This window comes from Hyla sarda, chromosome 5, assembly GCF_029499605.1.
Source record: "Hyla sarda isolate aHylSar1 chromosome 5, aHylSar1.hap1, whole genome shotgun sequence".
Classification (NCBI taxonomy): domain Eukaryota; kingdom Metazoa; phylum Chordata; class Amphibia; order Anura; family Hylidae; genus Hyla; species Hyla sarda.
In genome coordinates, this window is record NC_079193.1 from 291,835,298 (window position 1) to 291,857,640 (window position 22,343).

The window sequence follows — 22,343 nt, forward strand, 5'->3', positions numbered from 1 at the left end:
TGCTATATACATGTTTATTCCCTTTGTGTGTATTGGAACTAAACCAAAAATGGGAGGAAAAAAAGCAAATTGGACATAATTTCACACCAAACTCCCAAAATGGGCTGGACAATATTATTGGCACCCTTTCAAAATTGTGGAAAAATAAGATTGTTTAAAGCGGGTGATGCTCCTTTAAACTCAACTGGGGCAAGTAACAGGGGTGGGCAATATAAAAATCACACCTGAAAGCAGATACAAGGAGAGAAGTTCACTTAGTTTTTGCATTGTGTGTCTGTGTATGCCACACTAATCATGGACAACAGAAAGAAGAGAAGAGAACTGTCTGAGGACTTAAGAATCAAAATTGTGGAAAAATATCAACAATCTCAAGGATACAAGTCCATCTCCAGAGATCTAGATTTGCCTTTGTTCACAGTGTGCAACATTATCAAGAAGTTTGCAACCCATGGCACTGTAGCTAATCTCCCTGGGCGTGGACGGAAGAGAAAAATTTATGAATGTTGTCAATGCAGAATAGTCCGGATGGTGGATAAGCAGCCCCAAACAAGTTCCAAAGATATTCAAGCTGTCCTGCAGGCTCAGGGAGCATCAGTGTCAGCGCGAACTGTCGACATTTAAATGAAATGAAACGCTATGGCAGGAGACCCAGGAGGACCCCACTGCTGACACAGAGACATAAAAATACAAGACTACATTTTGCCAAAATGAACTTAAGTAAGCCAAAATCCTTCTGGTAAAACGTCTTGTGGACAGATGAGACCAAGATAGAGATTTTTGGTAAAGCACATTATTCTACGGCTTACCGAAAACAGAATGAGGCCCACAAAGAAAAGAACACAGTACCTACAGTGAAATATGGTGGAGGTTCAATGATGTTTTGGGTTTGTTTTGCTGCCTCTGGCACTGGGTGCCTTGAATGTGTGCAAGGCATCATGAAATCAGAGGATTACCAATGGATTTTTGGTCACACTGTACAGTCCAGTGTCAGAGGGTTTGCGTCCGAGATCTTGGGTATTCCAGCATGACAAGGACCCCTAATATTCGTCAAAAAGCACCCAGAAATAGATGGCAACAAAGTGCTGGAGAGTTCTGAATTGGCCAGCAATGAGTCCAGATCTAAATCCCATTGAACACCGGTGGAGAGATCTTTAAATCGCTGTTGGGAAAAGGCGCCCTTCCTAGAGAAGTTTGCAAAGGAAGAGTGGTTCAGCATTCCGGCTGAGAGGTGCAAGAAGCTTATTGATGGTTATAGGAAGTGACTGATTTCATTTTTTTCCCAAAGGATGTGCAACCAAATATTAAGTTAAGGGTGACAATAATTTTGTCCAGACCATTTTTGGAGATTGGTGTGACATTATGTCCAATCTGCTTTTTTTCACTCCCTTTTTTGGTTTAGTTACAATACACACAAAAGGGAATAAACATGTGTATAGCAAAACATGTGTTACTGCAATCCTTATCAGTGAGAAATACTTCATTTTCTAGAAAAATGTCGGGTGCCAACATTTATGGCCATGACTATATCTTTTTTAGATTTTGTTTTTCTTATCCATTTGACCCTATGTCCCCTAAGAGGCATCTGCCAAAGTTACATGTAGGACAAGCATGGCCAGGGACATCCCACCAAGAGTATACGTCTGATGCATTTTAAAGTTAGCCTTATATAAACACAGCATATTCCTTTAAAATTGCATTTGAAGTTTGCTACATCTGTATCTAGTTAATGTTTGCTTCATTTATAGTCTGTAAGGGCAAGTTTACATCTATTCCAACACATATTTTGTGGTATAATTCAGAAAACTAGCCATCAGTGAGCCAACATCTAATAAGGAATTTATTTGGTCTGTTTATAAGAATATATATTTTTATATATATATAATCCCAAAATAAAGCAGCACTACTTATCCAGTCCAACCAGAGAATTGGTGCCAGCGTCCCAAAGGACTTTATCAGAGTCCATCCAAGATAAAAACCAGATACAGGCGCAGCACTCCAACAAAAAAAGTGATTTAATGTATCATGTCAGCATTACAACGTTTCAGCTTCTCCTGGAGCCTTTTTCAAGCATGCTTGAAAAAGGCTCCAGGAGGAGCTGAAACATTGTAATGCTGACATGAGACATTAAATCACTTTTTTGTTGGAGTGCTGCGCCTGTATTTATCGGGGTATACCACGCACCCTCATTTTACCAAGGATATTTTGGTAAAAAAAGTTTTTTACCCAAATATCCATGATAAAATGAGGGTACGTGTGTGTGCGTGTATACCCCGATACATCCCCAAGAAAGGCAGGGGGAGAGAGGCCGTCGCTGCCCGCTTCTCTCCCCCTGCCTTTCCTGGGGTCTAGAGCGCTGCTGCCGGCCCTTCTCTCCCCCTGGCTATCGGCGCCGCTGCCCGTTCTGTCCCCCTGACTATCGGTACCAGGGGGAGAGAAGCGGCGCCTACAGCCAGGGGGGGAGAAGGGGCAGCGGCACCCATTGCCGACGCCGCTGCCTCGTTGCCTCACCCCATCCCCGGTGGCATAATTACCTGGGTCGGGTCCGCACTGCTGCAGGCCTCCGACGTGCGTCCCCTGCGTCGTTGCTATGCATGGCGCGGCGCACTGACGTCATGCGCCGCGCCGTGCAGCGCATAGCAACGACGAAGGGGACGCATGCCGGAGGCCTGCAGCAGCGCGGACCCGACCCAGGTAATTATGCCACCGGGGATGGGGGGAGGCAACGGGGCAGCGGCGCCGGCAATGGGTGCCGCTGCCCCTTCTATCCCCCTGGCTATCGGTGCCGGTACCGATAGTCAGGGGGACAGAACGGGCAGCGGCGCCGATAGCCAGGGGGTGAGAAGGGCCGGCAGCAGGGCTCTAGACCCTAGGTAAGGCAGGGGGAGAGAAGCGGGCAGCGACGGCCTCTCACCCCCTGCCTTTCCTGGGGCGGTATCGGCGTATAACACGCACATAGACTTTAGGCTAAAAATTTTAGCCTAAAAAGTATGTGTTATACGCCGATAAATACGGTATATATTATATATATATATATATATATATATAGGGGAATATGCAAAGCAGCTCATTACACAACCTTTTCAGGTAGTGTTCCCTGGTATCAGCCTACCCAGAATGCCTGCGGAGTGCTAAATGGCCTAACCTGAATCTCCGTTACACCTGAAGAGGTGTCCTCTCCCTGAGGAAAGTACTGACCCCTTATATATATTATATATATATCTATATATATCTATATATATATATCTCTCTCTCTCTCTCTCTCTCATATATTATATATATATATATACACATATATATATATATATACACACACATATATACACACACATATATATATATATATATACACACACATATATATACACACACATATATATATATATATATACACACATATATATATATATACACACACACACACATATATATATATATATATATACACACACACATATATATATAAATTCTGCAGCTGAAAACATTTACATAATCATTATTTTGGCAGAATATTGAGAAGAATGCATTTGGGAATGGCAATGCTGGCACGGTCCAAGCGCAGACAGTGTGCATGGTCCCTTTTATTGGCATGAATGGATCTAGCGTGGTTATGCTGTGGTATACATCGGCATTCTGTTAAGCTGGTTTTTCAATGTATGCCACAAAATATGCATTGGAATAGAGATGAACATGCCCTAATTTATTAATATCTACATCACCCCAAAGCAAAATACTAATTCTTTTGCTGGTAACAAGAGCAAATATGAGATTTCTCCCATGACCAGCTGCTCTGTTTTTGGACAGCTGGAGCTGCTGCAGCACTTTTTAAACCTCTTAAAACATATTTAGCAACTCAGGCTCAAAAATGCATATACTAATACACAGTATAGCACGTCAAAACATTTAAACTTTATACACCAAAAATTACTGGATGTCGTATAAATAAAGCAGAAGAAAAAAGTGTGAAAAACCTGATACTAATAAAATTACGAAAGCAACAACATAAGAAAAAGGAAGTAGTATAAACTGAATAAAAAAGCCTGATCATGAGCACTTAAACTTTTTACTTCATTTTCGTTAGCTTTTTTTTTTTTTTTTTTTTTTACCTCATAAATTGGAATCGGATTGTCTAACATTTAATTTAGTTAATTTTCAACCCTTATGGTTGAAGAAAAAACAGACCTTAATGGTTATAAAATACTATCCTATTAAGAGAAATAAAAATCATACTTAAAATTTTGTATTTTGATAGATTCCGATGGTTTCACACCTGGATTGACTTTAGGCTGCTTCTGGTCTTAACCTGTCCCGCTAGCACTTCTTGGAGGAGACCAGACGGTAGAAGTTCCCATTTTCTTAGATCTGTAAAGCACAACAATACCATTTTAAATAGAATCAACACATTCATTAAAGTCAAAAGTTACAAAGTGTTGCGTGTAGGTTTAGCATCTATTTTTCACTATAGTTTCCTCCTTGCCTACAAAAAGACTATTCACGGATGTTCTTAAATTAAGACAGCAATTTTATGCCTTTTAATGGATTGAAGCAAGTGCAAAAGAACAGTAGTACACCTAACTTCTTACATTGGTAATGATTTAGGTCTCAAATAATATTCAAAGCAATGCTAGATCTAAAAGGCATCTAAAATCTTAGGCTGGATGCCCCGACTCTCAGAGAGCTTGGAGGAGATTCATCAAAAACTTGTGCAGAGGAAAAGTTGATCAGTTGGCCATAAAAACCAATCAGATCACTTATTTTTGAAAAGGCCTCTGAAGAAAAAAAATTAAAAAAGCAGCGATCTGATTGGTTGCTATGGGCAACTGGTCAACTTTTCCTCAGCACAGGTTTAGATGAATCTCCCCAATAGTGCGGTACTCCGGTATCTTTAGAGCTCCCATAGAAAGAGAGTACATGCTGTCTGCAGCACACACTCTTTTTGAGAGTCAGGGCTCCGTTCTGGAGATCGTGGGGTGACTCAGCATTTGGACCGATTGCAATCAGATGCTTATCCCCATCGTTACTGGAGTACCCCTCTCAGGGCATGTACAAACCCCTTGCAGCACTTCTGGTGACTTGCTATGGGTCGCTCACAAGTGACTGCTCAACCTTCACCTTGGTTTGGTGAATGAACCTTTATGAAATTATTTTGCTTTTCCCTATCGGCAATTGTTAAAGGGACACTCCGGTGGATTTTTTTTAATTTTATTTCAATAAACTGGTGCCAGAAAGTTTAACAGATTTGTAAATGACTTCTATTAAAAAATCTTTATCCTTCCAGTACTTATTAGCAGCTGTATGCTACAGAGGAAATTCTTTGCTTTTTGAATTTTTTTTTGTCATGTCCACAATGTTCTCTGCTGACACCTCTGTCCGTGTCAGGAACTGTCCAGAGCAGCATTGGTTTGCTATGAGGATTTTCTCCTGCTCTGTACAAATTCCTGATACGGCATTAGGTGTCAGCAGAGAGCACTGTGGCCAAGAAAAAAAAGAAATTCAAAAAGAAAAGAATTTCCTTTGCAGCATACAGCTGCTAAAAAGTACTAGAAGGATAATGATTTTTTTAATAGAAGTAATTTACAAATCTGTTTAACTTTCTGGAACTAGTTGAGAAAAATCAATAAATAAATGTTTTCCCAATGGAGTACCCCCTTAAGATATATCCTCTTTGATTGTTGATGGTTACTGTTTTAAACAGCATTTATGGTAATATTTCATTTTTGGTCACAACCTTTAATGCCCCATTGTGAAAATTTTGTGATTTCAATTGCAAAAGAACAGTTACCAACAAAACAAACCCTCTGGAGGAAGTCAACAAGTCATACTCCTGCCTTCCTTCCCTTGGGCTGGCAACAAAACATTTTACCAGCTACAAAGCTACAATTGCAATCTTGGGATTTTAAATCTCAAATGCAAGTTGAAGCCATACTAGATTGATGGCAGCCTGGTGGTTAAAATGCAGAGAGAAGAGAAGAGAAAAAAAAAAAATAAAAAAAAATCAGGCAAGATAGATGTATTATACAATTGAGTAACCAAATACGTTAATTGTTTGTCTCAGTGTGCTGTATTAACAAGTAATTTGATCACAAGAAATGGATAGCTGGAAAAACTGGAAGAAAAAAAAGGAAACTGCCTATATAACCCATTATTTTATATGAAGATCATGATGGGGTGAGAGTGGAGAGAGTCCTATGAACATCACACTTTTCTGGACACAATTTTAGAAGCCACAGCAAAAAGTCACAAAAAAGTGTTTTTACTTTGGTGAACTTACAAAAAAAAAAAAATATTATATTATATACACACACATATATATATATATATATATATATATATATATATATATATATATATGTTTAAATCATAAATGTTAGCTGAGCCCAAGTTTAAATGGATCAGACTATAACTAAATGAACTTTATTTTAGGATTTTTTTTTATTTTTAACATAAAAGCAGAAGTGGCTTGTATACATTGCTACCGGATACAACGCAATGTAATGTCAACAGTGGCTGTAGTGAAGTCTGACCACACCCCCCATTGCTAATGCACATGGATTACAGGCAGTCATACTACACGAGCAGCAGCAGGATGACTACTACAGAGAAAATTAAAATGAATGTCAGAGAATGGGGAGACTTAAATATCATTAAAATGATTTAAAAAAAATAAAAATTATAATTACCATTAATCTAGGTTTTCCCACCAAAAACTGAAGTTCCCATACTCCAACAACCTTATCGGCATGCATGGATTTCTCAAATAAAGCGGCATGCACTGACAAACTGCAGTACGCATGCTCATCCTGCTGATCATGAACTACAGCAGACTGTAGCCAGAAGAAACAGGATCTCCAGTGCTGTTTGGACAATTATTTCTTGTCAACTACAAAATATAAATTGCAAATTTATTTTATCCTTTTCATTTACTTCTGAATAAAATTTTGATTAAATTGAGTTATTTTGTTAATACCTCTTTAATCCTCAGCATATAAAAGTAATGTTGCTCCCATACTTATACCCACATCAGTGCCACAGCCAATCTTAAAAATAAATGCCAGTCCCTGTGATCTTCAGAACATGGACCTTGGATTTCATAAAGAGCACGTTCTGTAAATGCATACACTTCATTTGTATGAGAGAGCCAGACATGCACGAGTACAGCATTCTGGCTGGTGCTCCCATGGAAATGAATGGAACTTGTACAGTCTACAGCACATGCTCTCTATAAAAACCAGGGTCCCTATCCTTAGAATAGGCCATAAGAAATTTTTCACAGGACAACTCATTAACAGAATTTTACCATATCCCTAATACAAAAATTAGAATTGGTGACTATAAGAAGATGTAAATGTTACATTGTAAACAGAGGTTTGTTTAGTAAGGCTGTTAAGCACTTTGTAAAAATTCCAGGGATGACCCAAGTTTCATTTTCTAATGCAGGAAGCTGCATTAATAAAAAGAGTTAAACCTCTTAAATCTCTTTACTTGAATCAATGAAAGAACTAAGATCCACAATCTGGACTTTACACGTAATGGGTCTTTAAGCCCCTTTTAAATATAACAGCAGTGGTGGATACGCTGAACCTGTGTGGATGATGGCGTGGGCCGTACCAGGGAGCGGAGTCTAAGGTGCCGCTGTTTTTCACCAGAGCCCGCCGCAAAGCGGGTGGACTTGCAGCGGCAGGCGGCACCCAGATCGCTACCCCTGATAAGACTCATCCACACAGGCTGCCGAGGTGTAAAGTGGTACAGGGAGGATGAGGCAAACTCATTGTCGTCGGGGACAGGCGGCACTGGAGCTGTCAGGTAACAGAGCTGAAGGAAATGGTACACAGAATAGCAGAACAGAACACACAGGAGGTATGCTTTCTCTTAGGCAGCAAGGCACAACGATCCGGCAAGGGGAAACAGGAAATGTTAGCGAGCAGCAGTAACAAATTAAGGGCATAGTGGCCCTTTAAATCGCAGAGAGCCGGCACATGCCCTAGAGGTCGGGTACACACACCGGCGACCTGGGACAGCAGAGGAAGCATGAGGTGAGTAACAGCCCAGTGCTCGCATGCGGGCAAGTCCCGCGGCACTGCCGGCAGAGGAGGAAGGGACAGAAGAGTGCTCGAAGCCAGCGTGTCTTGCCAGAGCGCTAGTTGTAACAGTACCCCCCCTTGGTCTCCCCCTCTTTTTAGGTTGCATAAAATGAAAGACCAGATCACGGTCCAAGATAAAAGAACGCCGGGTCTCCTGCCAGATGGACATGAAATCTCGAACGTGTTTATCAACAGCTGGCACACCCGAAGAGGCTGGAAGAGGTAGAGGAGGACTAGGAAGAGGACCGTAGACTACAAAGAATGGAGACGTCTTCATGGACTGAGTCTTTGTGGTTGTAGGAGAACTCCGCCCAGGGTAAGAGATCGACCCAATCTCCCGGAATTTGATTAACTCTTTCTACCTGGCCGTTGGTATGAGGATGATAAGCCAAAGAAAAGTCCAGCTTGATTTTTAGACATGAACAGAGGGCCCGGCAAAACTTGGAAACAAATTGCACACCGTGATCTGAAACAATGTGAGTAGGAAGGCCACATAGGGGAAAGATATGTTGACGGAAGTGTTTCGCCAGCTGCGGAGCAGGTGGAAGACCAGGTAAAGGAATGAAATGAGCCATCTTAGAGAACCGATCAACAACCACCCAGATGACCGTATCGTTACAGGAAGGTGGCAGATCGGTGATTAAGTCCACAGCAATGTGAGACCAGAGAGTTTCCGGAATAGGCTGTAAGAGTCCAGCAGGTCTCTGCTGTGAAGACTTGTCGTGGGCACAGATAAAGGAATGGACAAAATCTGTGACATTGCGTTCTAGGTGAGGCACCAATAATGCCGAGAGATTAACTGGAAGGACTTCCGTACTCCTGAATGTCCTGTCAGTAAAGAAAGAATGTCCCCAGTTCAAAACTCTCTGTCTCAGTTGAGGTGGCACGAAGGATCTCCCAGGTGGAACATGCTAGAGGTCAACAAAAGCAGAAGAACTAAAACGCTCAGGTAGTACAACATGCCGTGGAGTGGAATCCAGCCCAACCACATCGGAGGACCTAGAGAGGGCATCAGCTCAGACATCCTTATACGCAGGACGGAAATGTATAATGAAGTTAAACCTGGAAAAGAAAAGAGACCATCTAGCCTGCCGAGGGTTCAGGAGCTGAACAGACTGAAGGTATAAGAGATTCTGATGATCCGTATAGATGCTGACTGGATGAGAAGAACCCTCTAATAGATGTCACCACTCTAAGGCAAGCTTAATATTGAGGAGTTTCCGATCCTCGATAGAGTAGTTCCTTTCTGCAGGCGAAAAAGTCTTTGAGGAAAAAAAAAAAAAAACAACAGTTTTTTTTTTGTCAAGAAGGCACCAGCTCCTACGGATGAAGCATCTACCGCCAGAAAGAAGGATTTCTCAGGATTAGGTCTTGAGAGGACTGGAGCCAAGGCAAATGCAGATTTTAAACAAGAGAAGGCCACTTCGGCTTCAGGAAACCAAGACTTGGGATTACAGTTCTTTTTCATGAGAGCCACAATCGAGGCGACCAAGGAAGAAAAATGTGGAATGAACTGATGATAATTGGCAAAGGCCAAAAAGCATTGTAAAGCTTGAAGGCCAGTCCAAAACTGCAGACAACTTTTCAGGGTCTATCTGTAAAACTTTGGTTGGAGACAATGTAACCAAGAAATGGAAGAATTGAGCTTTCAAATAGGCATTTCTCAAGCTTGGCATAGAGACGATTATCCCTGAGGCGCTGAAGAACCTGTTGGACATCAGAGCGATGCTTCTCCAAATTTGGCAAGAAAAACATAAGATCAAGATACACCACTACACATGTATAAAGTAAATCACGGAAGAGGTCATTAACAAATTCCTGGAAGACAGCAGGAGCGGTACAAAGGTCAAAAGGCATCACGAGATGCTCAAAGTGTCCATCACGGGTATTAAAGGCCATCGTCCATTTGTTTCCTTCACATATTTGAATGAGATTGCATGCTCCCCGCAAAGCCAATTTGGAGAAAATCTTGGCACCCCATAGACGATCAAAGAGTTCAGAGATCAATGGTAGAGGATAGCGATTCTTGATCATGATTTTGTTTAATCCCCAGTAATCTATACAAGGACGGAGAGAACCATCCTTCTTCCCGATAAAGAAGAATCCAGCACCAGCAGGGGAGGAGGATTTTTGGATGAAACCCTTTTGGGAGGTTCTCTTGGATATATTTAGCCATAGCTTGCGTCTCTGGGACTGACCAAGGATAAATTCTTCCCCGGGGAGGCATAGTCCCAGGCTGTAGATCAATAGGACAGTCAAAAGAATGATGTGGTGGAAGAGACTCTGCCTGCTTTTCGCAGAGCACATCTGAATAATCCTGATAAGGAAGAGGCAGGCTCGACATAGAAGGAGGTGAAGAGACAGTCTTAGGCTGGGTAGACTCAAGACAGTGGTTTTAGCAAAAAGGTCCCCAACGAGTGACCTCACCAGATTTCCAGTTGAGACGCGGAGTGTGACGTTGAAGCCAGGTTAGACCAAGAAGCAGCTCAGAAGTACAGGAAGCACATAGAACTCAATCTTCTCCTTATGTAAGACTCCTACTTACATAATGAGAGGTTCAGTGTGGAAAAGCACCATACAATTAAGGTTCTCCATTGACAGAAGAGATAAACAAAGGCTTAGCAAGCTGAGTCACTGGGAGACTATGTTTATGAACAAAGAAAGCAGCAATATAATCTCCTACGGAATCGGAGTCCAAAAAGGATGAGGCAGAGATCTTAGAAGAGGTATAGACTTGGACCAGCATGGTCAAACGAGGAGAGGTGGTATTTTACACCCAGGGACGGCTCTTCTACGTACTATAGCTGCGTTTCCCGAACACTGTGGACATAAAGAAAAGTCTTTGAGAACGTGCTCTGGACTGGCACAATAGAGGCATAAATTCTCACTGCATCGACAGATTCTTTCCTGCTGTGTTAGAGTTCGATCCACCTGGATAGCCTCTTCTGTAGGATGCGATGGAGACTGTAAAGGACGACGTGGGAACATGGGTGCCAGATGGGGAAATCGCCATGTTCGGACAGGTTCCCTCTCCAAACAAAGTTCTTCCTGCCTCTCAGCAAAACGCACATCAATCAGAGTGGCCAAAAGGATTAGATCACTTAGGGTAGACAGAGGATCTCGTGCAGCAAGGCCTCTTCACTCCAGGCCAATTCGAAGCAAAGGTGCGGAATTGAACCGCATAATCACCAACTGAAAGGTCCCCTTGGCAGAGGTTCAGTAAAGCAGTCTCGGCAGAGGAAACCCGTGCAGGTTCTTCAAAGACATTGCAGAATTCAGTGAGAAAGGCCGGCAGGTTAGAAGACACCGGATCATTACAATTCCAAAGACGAGTAGCCCAAACAAGGGCTTTTCCAGACAGCAGACTGACCACAAACGATACTGTAGTTCGCTCAGTCGGGAACTGATCCACCATGAGTTCCAAATGCATAGATCACCGTGTCACAAAACCTCTACACAACTTGGGAGCTCCTTCAAACTTCATAGGCGAGGATAAACTAAGCTTAGATCCGAAAGAAACTGCAGGGAGTGAAGGAGTCTCTAGAAAAGGTTGCGGCTGCTGCTGTTGTTGCTGATGGATGGAAAGAAGCTGTTGCATCATAGCAGACAACCGATTCAGCTGTTGTACCTGACGAGCTAACCGTTGAGCCAAGATGGTGGAAAGATCCGTAACATCAGGCAGAGGCACCCCAGCGGGATCCATGGCCAAATCTTACTGTAACGGCAGTGGTGAAGTGGATCCGCTGAACCTGTGTGGTTGATGGCGTGGGCTGTACCAGGGAGTGGAGTCTAAGGTGCCGCTGGTTTTCACCAGAGCCCGCCGCAAAGCGGGATGGACTTGCAGCAGTAGGCAGCACCAAGGTCGCTACCCCTGATACGACTCGTCCACACAGGCTGCCAAGGTGTAATGTGGTACAGGGTAAGGCAAAATTGTAGTCGCGGACAGGCTGAAAGGTCAGGACAGGCGGCACTGGAGTGTGGTCAGGGAACAGAGCTGAAGGAACTGGTACACAGAATATCAGAACACACAGGGAGTATGCTCTCTCTTAGGCAGCAAGGCACAAAGATCCGGCAAGGAGAAACAGGAAGTGCTGACACTTGTAGTGTCAGCGAGCAGCAGTAACCAATTAAGGGCATACTGGCCCTTTAAATGGCAGAGAGCCGGCGCGCGCCCCCTAGAGGGCGGGTACACACAGGCAACCTAGGACAGTGGAGGAAGCAGGAGGTGAGTAACAGCCCGGCGTTCACATGCAGGTGTCTCTCGCAATGCTAACTGCGGCACCGCCGGCAGAGGAGGATGGGACAGGAGAGCTAGTTGTAAACTATATTGGAAAATGAAGAAGACATGGTATCTGAGGAATCATTCCCACAGCGAAAACAAAAGGATTTCCAGACTCTAAAATACTAAAAGTAACTTTTGGCTTTTTTGAACAGTAGATATTGTAAGACAACCCTTTCCTACCTAGAATAAATCCTTTAGCATCAAGGCTGCTAGCTTGAACTTTTAGGCAACAGGATAGAATAGAGGGCCCTGGAAAAGATGATCTTCTGTTTGACTCAAGGCTGCTGCAGAAGAGGCAATTTTCCCCAACATGGACATGGCTGTCCTTATGGTCCATTATGGGGGAAAAAAAGTGTTGACTGAAAAAAATTAAATGTCTTTGTTGCCAATAACAACCAATCATAGGCTTTAATTTACTAAACTTCTCTGGTTAAATGATAGCTTTGCTGTGATAAATTTTTATGGGGAGAAGTGTTTTCTTTTAGAAACATTTAAGTAGTATTTGCTGTTTTGAATCTAGGAGAATTCTTAAAAACACTTTCTTTAAAGAGGGATTTAGGTAGCGTTTTAATTCACAATAAAACCCAGGTCTAACAGGAGGCATCACATCTTCAAAATGCTTAAAAGAAGGTCTAGAATCAAGCTGATTAAAAGCAACATGTTTTCTTGCTATGGAACAAGGTGTATAATTTTGAAAAGATTCTTGAGGCAGATGAAATCCCAAATAGTGAAGCCAGCGTAGCACAGTCTTCCTAAATGATGTTCCTCTTATCCCGTTCCCAGCTAGAACTACTTTCTGCACTTGCCTGATGGACAGTCGGCTGGAAGTATAACATTTCAGGGCAATCTCTGTAGCTCGAGTGTAATGTGATCAGGAGATGTACCGGAATTCCCTTAGGCTTGCGTGAGAATTCAGATAAAAGATCCCCACCATTGCAAATAGGGGCAGGTTAGGGTTGATTTAAAGCACAACTGTCACCATTGTTTAACACCCCCCCCCCCCCCCCCACTACCCACATGAGCTTACTGTTGTGAACACATGTAATGCAGCCATACCTTTCGCTGCGCTTCTGGGTGTTATATCCGTGTGAAAACCATGTTTGTGCCGGTCAGCAACAGTCAGATATCCTCCCTACGTCACCATTTGTACCACTGCCAGAGAGACATAGCACATGTGCCACTGACTTCCTGGACACGCGCTGCCCGGCGTGACTTACCAGAGCAAGCGAAAACTCACTCCTGCTGGCTGAAACCTCCGTGCACCTGCCCTGTGCTATAGGCAGGGAGCGAGCACTCGCTCTGGTAAGTCACGCCGGGTCTCATGCCAGGAAATCAGGGCAACATGTACTGAGGACCTCTGACTCTCTGGCAGCGGGTCAAGAAGTGATGTAGAAAGCATAGGCATGGCTGGGCTTCGCCACAGGTGCTCCGATCAGGCATTCAAACAACCACATTGCCTCAGATGTCAAGTTCTGTACAATCACTGATGTCCGCCATTACTGGCGTAATGACTAACATTCTCATGTAATGGAAACTCTTCTTTGGTAGCATGGTGGCTCAGTTGTTAACACTGTTGTGTTGCAAAATCTGGGGTCCTAGGTTTAAATCTTAAAGAATGGTAACATCTGCAATGAGTTTGTATGTTCTCCCTATGTTTTGTATGGGTTTCCTCCCACAGTCAAAACATACAGATAGGCTTACAACCTAAATTCCAAATTAACCTTAGTGGGGAAGGGGCCGATGGGAGTTATCACAATCTCTGTACAGTGCTGGAGAATGTTAATAAATATTTATTTATACTTGTGGAGTACCTGGCGTTGCCCAGTTTTTCCTTCCTATTCCTTGTTGGGGAGGAAAATAAAAAAGGGAGGAAGCTTTTGACTTCATAACCCGTCCCCATATATTGTTGTCATATCCCAACCTCATATCCCTACCTCCTACCCCGGTCCATAATATGTGTACCAGGTATTGAAATATCTCCAACCATACAGAAGTTATGTGGCAACATACATTTCCCATTGATTTGCATGGGACTTTAAACAAAAACCCTGACCCTCACAAATGGGGATAGTTAAGGATTAAATTAATTATCCTGTATTTTAAGTGGACCTATAAGTAACATGTGACCAAGTATTATCGAAATATCTCCAGCCGTTTGGAAGTTATGCAGTAACATATTTCCCATAGACTTGTATGGGACTTTAAACATAAACCCCGCCCCTGGCAAATGGGGGTGAGTAAGGGTTAAATCACCTATCCTATGTTTGTTGTTGACATAAGTAACATGTGTGCCAAGTTTCATGTTAATATCTTTAGCCGTTTGGACGTGATGCTGGAACATACACACATACATACACACGTTGAGTTTTATATATATAGATTACAATTAGACAATGCAGTAATACACACTAATTTTTCAAACAAGAAGAGTGAGGGTGCATCTTGCAAAAAGCTTACAGCCATGTGGAATGGAGTTAAGACAAAAGGCAGAAAGTGCTTTATTGATACAATGGTCCAGCTATGTTTTATATACAAGATAAAGTTACATAAATAAGATCAATAATAAATTACATAAATAACATCTTGAGTCTTCCAGTTCTTTGAGATTTCTGGGCTGTCTGTCACGCACTGCTCTTTTAAGGTCTATCCATAGATTTTCAATTATGTTGAGGTCAGGAGATTGTGAAGGCCATGGCAAAACCTTTAATTTACACCTCTTGATGTAATCCCCCGTGAATTTCGAGTGTGTTTAGGATCATTATCCATTTGTAGAAGCCATCCTCTCTTTAACTTCAGCTTTTTCACAGATGGCATCAAGTTAGCATCCAAAATTTGCTGTCATTTTATAGAATCCATTTTTCATTCTACTCGTGAGATGTTCCCTGTGCCACTGGCTGCAATACAACCCCAAAGCATGATTGATCCACCCCAAGTTGGACAGAGGTTCTTTTCATTAAATTCTGTTCCCCTTCTTCTCCAAACGTACCTTTGCTCATTCCGGCCAAACAGATCAATTTTAACCTCATCGGTCCACAGAACTTGTTTCCAAAATGCATCAGGCTTGTCTATATGTTCATTTGCAAAGTTCAAACGCTGATTTTTGTGGTGAGGACATAGAAGAGGTTTTCTTCTGATGACTCTTCCATGAAGACCATATTTGTACAAGTATCTCTTTATAGGGGAATAGTGTACCACAACTCCAGTGTCTGCCAGATTTTTTTGGAGGGATTGTGCAGTCAAACGTGGGTTTTTAATTGTTTTTCTCACAATCCTGCAAGCTGTTCTGTCTGATATTTTTCTTGGTCTTCCAGATCTTGCTTTAACTTCCCCTGTTCCTGATGACTGCCATTTCTTAATTAAATTCCGAAGAGAGGATATTGACATCTGAAAACATTTTGCTATCTTCTTATTGCCTTCTCCAGCTTTGTGAGTGCCAACTATTTTCGGTTTCAGATTTCTAGACAACTGCTTAGAAGAACCCATGGTGCTGATTGTTGGGGCAAGGTTAGATGAGTCTGGGCATTTAAAACCTTTGAGATTGACATCACCTGGTCTTCCCAGGTGATGATTGAGAACAACTATGACACTGCCAGGTCTCAGCTTTGCAAAGGGGGGCAGTGCATGCTATAAATTCTGCAGGGTGCCCAAACTTTTACGCCATTTTTTTGTTTTCTGTTATTTTGAAAGTTTAAATGATGGAAATAAAAATCTAACTTTTGTTGACATATTATAAGACTGTCTAATCTGTAATTTGATGCCTTTTGGAGATTTTCCATCTTTTCTTGGCTTCTTTATGCACATTAATGCTAATTTTTACCTGGGGTGCCCAAACTTTTGATCCCCAATGTATAAGTAGGGTATCATTTTAACCACATGTACCTACAGAATAAAGATAAGGTGTCATTTTTACCTAAAAATGCACTACGTAGAAACGGAAGCCCCCCAAAGTTACAAAATGACACTTTTTCATCAATTTTGTCGCACAATGAATTTTGGTAAAATTAATAATGTCACTGCAAAGTAGAATTGGTGGCGCAAAAAATAAGCCAACATATGGAATTTTATGTGCAAAATTGAAAGCGTTATGATTTTTAGAAGGTGATGAGGGAAAAATGAAAATGCAAAAACGGAAAACGCTGAGTCCTTTAGGGGTTAAGAACGCAGCTCATTTTCACCTTAAGGATGCAGCCCTTTTTTGCAAATCTGTCCACTGTCACTTTAAGCATTAAGAACTCTGGGATGCTTTAACTTTTCATTATGATTCCGAGAAGGTTTTTTCGTGACATATTCTACTTTATGTTAGTGGTAAATTTTCGTCGATACTTGCATAATTTTTTGGTGAAAAATTCCAAAATGTGATGAAAAATTTGAACATTTTGCATTTTTTTTTACTTTGAAACTCTCTGCTTATGAGGAAAATGGACATCCCAAATAAGTTATACATTGATTCACATATACAATATGTCTACTTTATGTTGGCATCATAAAATTGACATGTTTTTACTTTTGGAAGACATCAGAGGGCTTCAAAGTTCAGCAGCAATTTTCCAATTTTTCACAAAATTTTCAAAATCTGAATTTTTCAGGGACCAGATCAGTTTTGAAGTGGATTGGAGGGGCCTTCATATTAGGAATACTCCATAATTACCCCATTATAAAAACTGCACCCCTCAAAGTATTCAAAATGACATTCAGTAAGTGTGTTAAACCCTTTAGGTGTTTCACAGGAATAGCAGCAAAGTGAAGGAGAAAATTCAAAATCTTCATTTTTTTTTACACTCGCATGTTCTTGTAGACCCAGTTTTTGAATTTTTACAAGGGGTAAAAGGAGAGAAATCTTCCTAAAATCTGTAACCCAATTTCTCTCGAGTAAGGAAATATCTCATATGTGTATGTCAAGTGCTCAGTGGGCGCATTAGAAGGCTGAGAAGGGAAGGAGCGACAATGGGATTTTGGAGAGCGAGTTTTTCTGAAATGGTTTTTGGGGGGCATGTCACATTTAGGAAGCCCCTATGGTGCTAGAACAGAAAAAAAAAAAAAAAAACACATGGCATACTATTTTGGAAACTACACCCCTCAAGTAACGTAACAAGGGGTACAGTGAGCCTTAACATTCCACAGGTGTTTGATGACTTTTCGTTAAAGTCAGATGTGTAAAAAAAATTTTAGGGGTAATAGGAAAAAATGTCCCCCAAAATTTGTAACCCCATTACTTCTGAGTATGGAAATACCCCATGTGTGGACATTAAAGGGTACCTCTTGAACCTTTTGATATATTATAGATTAATGTATGCAGAATAACTTCATAATGCATGTTATTAAAAAATATGCTTCCTTCTATTTAATTTTCCACTTGAAATGACCACTAGGGGTCTCCCTACCAGTCCTGGCAGCAAGCATTTCAGACTCATGCTGGAGTCCTAAACACTATGAGCTGCCAGTCTGCTTTGTTCACAAAGGAGAACACTCAGAGTTGCCAGCCTGCTTTGTTCACAGCCTGTTTGGCTGTGAACAAAGCAGGCTGGCAGCTCTGAGTGTTTAGGACTCCAGCATGAGTCAGAAATGCTTGCTGACAGGACTGATCGGGAAAAATACAATAGAAAGAAGCATATTTTTCATTGACATGCTATTGGAAAGGTATTCAACATTCATTAATCTAAAATATATCAAAAGTTTATTTGATGAGAGGTACCCTTTAAGTGCTCTGTTGGCGCACTACAACGCTCAGAAGAGAAGGAGCGCCATTGAGCTTTTGGAGAGAGAATTTGGTTGGAATAGAAGTCGGGGGGCTTGTGCATTTACAAAGCCCACTGTGGTGCCAGAACAGTGGACCCCCACATGTGACCCCATTTTGGAAACTACACCCCTTACAGAATTTAATAAGGGGTGCAGTGAGCATTTACACCCCACTGGCATTTGACAGATCTTTGGAACAGTGGGTTGTGCAAATGAAAAATAAAAGGTTTCCAAAAACACCCGTGTCAGACACCTGTGGGGCGTAAATGCTCACTGTACCCCTTATTAAATTACGTGAGGGGTGTAGTTTCCAAAATGGGGTCAAATTGTGTGTGTGTGTGTGGGGGGGGGTCCATTGTTCTGGCACTATGGGGGCTTTCTAAACACACGTGGCCTTCAATTCCTGACAAATTTTCTCTTCAAAAGCCCAATGGCGCTCCTCTTCTGAGCCCTGTAGTTTGCCCGCAGAGCACTTAACATCCACATATGGGGTATGTTCTTCCCCAGAAGAAATGGGAACAATTAATTTTTTTTGTGTAAGGGGGTGTATATGTAGTGTTTTACCCTTAATTATGTGTTAGTGTAGTGTAATGTTTTTCGGGTACATTTGCACTGGTGGGTTTACAGCAAGTTTCCCGCTAGGAGTTTGTGCCGTGGCAGAAAATTTGCCGCAGCTTGAACTTGAAGCAGGAGACTCACTGTAAACCCACCCTTGTGAATGTACCCTGTACTGGTTAGAAAACCTTCAGTTAGGTTTTGTTACCTGACTCAGTATGTTCCAACCAGTGTGCTTCTAGCTGTTGCAAAACTACAACTCCCAGCATGTACTGATCGCCGAAGGGAATGCTGGGAGATGTAGTTATGCAACAGCTGGAGGTACGCAACTACAACTCCAAGCGTGGTGAGACAGCCTTTTTCTGTTTGGACATACTGGGAGTTATAGTTTTGCAAGATTTAGAGGGCCACGGTTTAGAAACCACTGCACAGTGATCTCCAAACTGTGGCCCTCCAGATGTTGCAAAAACTACAAATCGCAGCATGCCCAGACAGCAAACTGCTGTGTGGGCATGCTGGGAGTTAAAGTTTTGCAAAATCTAGAGGGCCACCGTTTAGAGACCACTACACAGTGATCTCCAAACTGTATCCCTCTAAATCTTGTAAAACTACAAATCCCAGCATGCCCAAACGGCTGTCTGGGCATGATGGGATTTGTAGTTTTGCAACATCTGGAGGGCTACAGTTTAGAGACCACTGTATAGTAGTCTCCAAACTGTAGCCCTCCAGATGTTGCCAGGCAACTACTCACCGGCTTCCGTAGTCTGCACCAGGGAGCCGCACGTCATCACCGCCCGCAGGTAAGGGACCTCCACCGTTCACGCTACAGTTCCCCCGTTCTGCCCAGATTACCGTCGGTGGGCAGAACGGGGGAACCAAACTTTAACCCCTCCGCCTCTGATCTGCTATTGGTCGGTCGCTTATCAGGACCCCCCTCAGCGATGTGCCGGGATGACTCCTGAAGGATTTCAGCAGGCATCCCAGTCCGGTCCCCGACCGGCTAGCAGCGGGGACTGGAATTCCCACAGGCATACCCATTCGCCCTTAAGGACTCAGGATACAGGGTGTATGCATACGCCCTACGTCCTGAAGAGGTTATAGGAAATCTGTCAGCCTGTTTACCTGCACTTTACCTTATACACTGGGTTATAGTGAGGGTGAACAGGAGTCCAACGAGGTGTCACTTACTTAAATATGTGCAGTAGGTACTGAGATATGTCCCCCAGAATCCACGGCTGAATTCAGTGAATCGCACAGTGTGGTCCGTGCTTCGCAGGGGGTGGGGCTTAGTGACTCCACTAGGATGTGGAGTCACAGACAATGAATATGTAAATTAAGCCGATGAAGCACCGCCCCATTTTATGCGCTACTAGTTTTCCTTTAACACCTTAAGAAGTTTTTTTTTCGTTTTTTCCTCCTCACCATCTAAAAATCATAACGCTTTCAGTTTTCCACCTACAGACCTATATAAAAGGGCTTGTTTTATGCGCTACCAATTTTACTTTGTAATGACATCAGTCATTTCACCACAAAATATATGGCGAAACCCAAAAAAATTTATTGTGGGACAAAATTTAAAAATAAAAAGCCATTTTGTAATTTTTAGTGGCTTCCGTTTCTACGCAGTGCACTTTTCGGTAAAAATGACACCTTATATTTATTCTGTAGGTCCATACGGTTACAAGGATACCCAATTTATGTAGGTTTTATAAAAAAAAAAAAATTATAAAACTACATGCACCAAAATTTGTATGTTTAAAATGGTCATCTTCTGACCCCCTATAACTTTTTTATTTTTCTGTATACAGGGCTATATGAGGGCTCATTTTTTTATCGGTACCATTTTTGCTTTGATGGGACTTTTTCCTCAGTTTTTATACATTTTTTTAGGGTATCCAAAATGCTCAAAAATACGCAATTTTGGACTTTGGAATTTTTTGACCTATACACCATTGACCGTGTGGTTTAAATAACATTTTTATATTTTGGACATTTACGCGATACCACATATTTTGTATTATGTTTACATATTTTTTATATGGAATTTGGGAAAAGGGGCGATTTAAACCTTTAGTATATAACTTTTTTTTTTTTTTTAAACAACATTTTAAGTCTCCATAAGGGACTCTTACACGCAATCTTTGATTGCATGCACAGTTCAATGCTATGCCTTAGCATAGATCAGTGTTATCTGCACTCGATCGCTCCAGGCTGGAGCATCGCAGGAGAAATAGGACAGTGAGGAGGCAAGAAAGGGTCCACCCGCCATCCTCTAGGCTGATGGAGACACCACGGTTTCAGCTGCTGGGAAAGCTTTATTTATTTATTTTATTTTAGATGGGACGATCTTTGATTGCAGCATCTAATGGGTTAATGCCAGGCATCACTGCGATTGGTGATGTCCAGCATTAGACATCGGTTCCAGATGTTGATAGCTGCTGGGACCACCCTGCTATGATGCGGGGTCAGCTTGTGAGGTTAAAAAGCTGAAGAGGTTACAAAGCTTTGTATCATATCTTTCTCCTTGCTCACAATGTGTGACTTCTTGGCAGGAGAAAGTGGGTATTGCGTAGTAGGTGCAATGTCACTGAAGCCTGAGAGTTTGGTCTCCTGACAGGCTGGGAAGAAACCAAGCTAACTGTTTGACTTGTGGCAGGGAACAGAATAGAGCCACCTAGTGGCTGTTTTTTCAATCACATAAACATAAGGAACAAAATAGTAAAAGTTTAGTTTGGTGTCAGGTACTCTTTAAAGTGCGCAGAGTGTAGGGAAACTGCCAAATAATAGTAGGAGAGACCAATAAAGGTAGGCCTGCTTGAAGAAATGTGTCTTTAAAACAGTGGTTGTTGGTTATAAGTCTGAGGAGTCGGGGTATCGAGTTTCAGAAAACTGGCATAGCACAAGCAAAATCTTGTGGATGGGAGTGAGGTTCGGAACTTCGGATTATAGAAGAGATTACTTTCAGATCACTAGCAGAGTGAAGAACATGTTAAGGATGGTAGACAGATGAGGGAGGAGATGTAGGGAGGTGCAGCACTGTGGAGAGCTTTGTGGGGAGTGTGAGGATTTTGTACTATATTCTGGACAAAATGGGTAGCCAAAATAATGACTTACACAGGGGGAAACATCAGTGTAATGGACTGGCAATGGATGTGGCATTTAGGATGGACTAGAGAGGGGAGAGTTTACAGAAGGGAAGGCCTGTTCATAAAGAGTTACAATATCCATGGCGAGAAGGAGTTAAGGTAACAACAATATTTTAGCTGTTTAAACAGTAAGAAAAGGGCAGGTTCTAACTACGATTTTGAAGTGTAGGTTACAAAAGTGAGAACGGGACTAAGTATAACATAACTTCAAGACAACAGGATAGCTGCCCAGGAGTATTGGTAGTTCTACACACTGAGATGGCCACATAAGGGTTGGGTAGTTAATTTGATGGAGGAAATACAAGAAGTGCTGTAGTTTTTATACATGATGTTTGAGAGAGCAGAGACTTATTTTGTAGTGCAGGAGTGATATCATTGGAAGAGGTATAGAACTGTGCGTCATTGGTGTAAAGATAGTACTGAAAACCAAATCTACTGTGTAGAGAGAAAAGTGGGCCCAGGACTGATCCCTGGGGAACACAGACAGCAAGAGGAAGAGGGGAAGAAGTAGAGCTGGAAAATGAGACACTTAAAGAGAGGTAGGAA

General features: G+C 42.1%; 1 protein-coding gene across 10 annotated transcripts in view; it reads right to left on the reverse strand.

Annotated features, from left to right (window-relative positions):
* The window catches only part of PLAG1 (PLAG1 zinc finger), a 70,267-nt gene that overhangs the window by 14,761 nt on the left and 33,163 nt on the right, over window positions 1-22,343 (reverse strand). For 6 of the 10 annotated variants that reach the window (XM_056521969.1, XM_056521962.1, XM_056521966.1 and 3 more), the window contains one exon: window positions 4,228-4,359. The gene's annotated coding sequence lies outside the window, so the exon portion shown is untranslated. The remainder of the gene's footprint in view (window positions 1-4,227; window positions 4,360-22,343) is intronic. The other 4 variants (XM_056521970.1, XM_056521965.1, XM_056521968.1 and 1 more) reach the window with 1 other exon arrangement.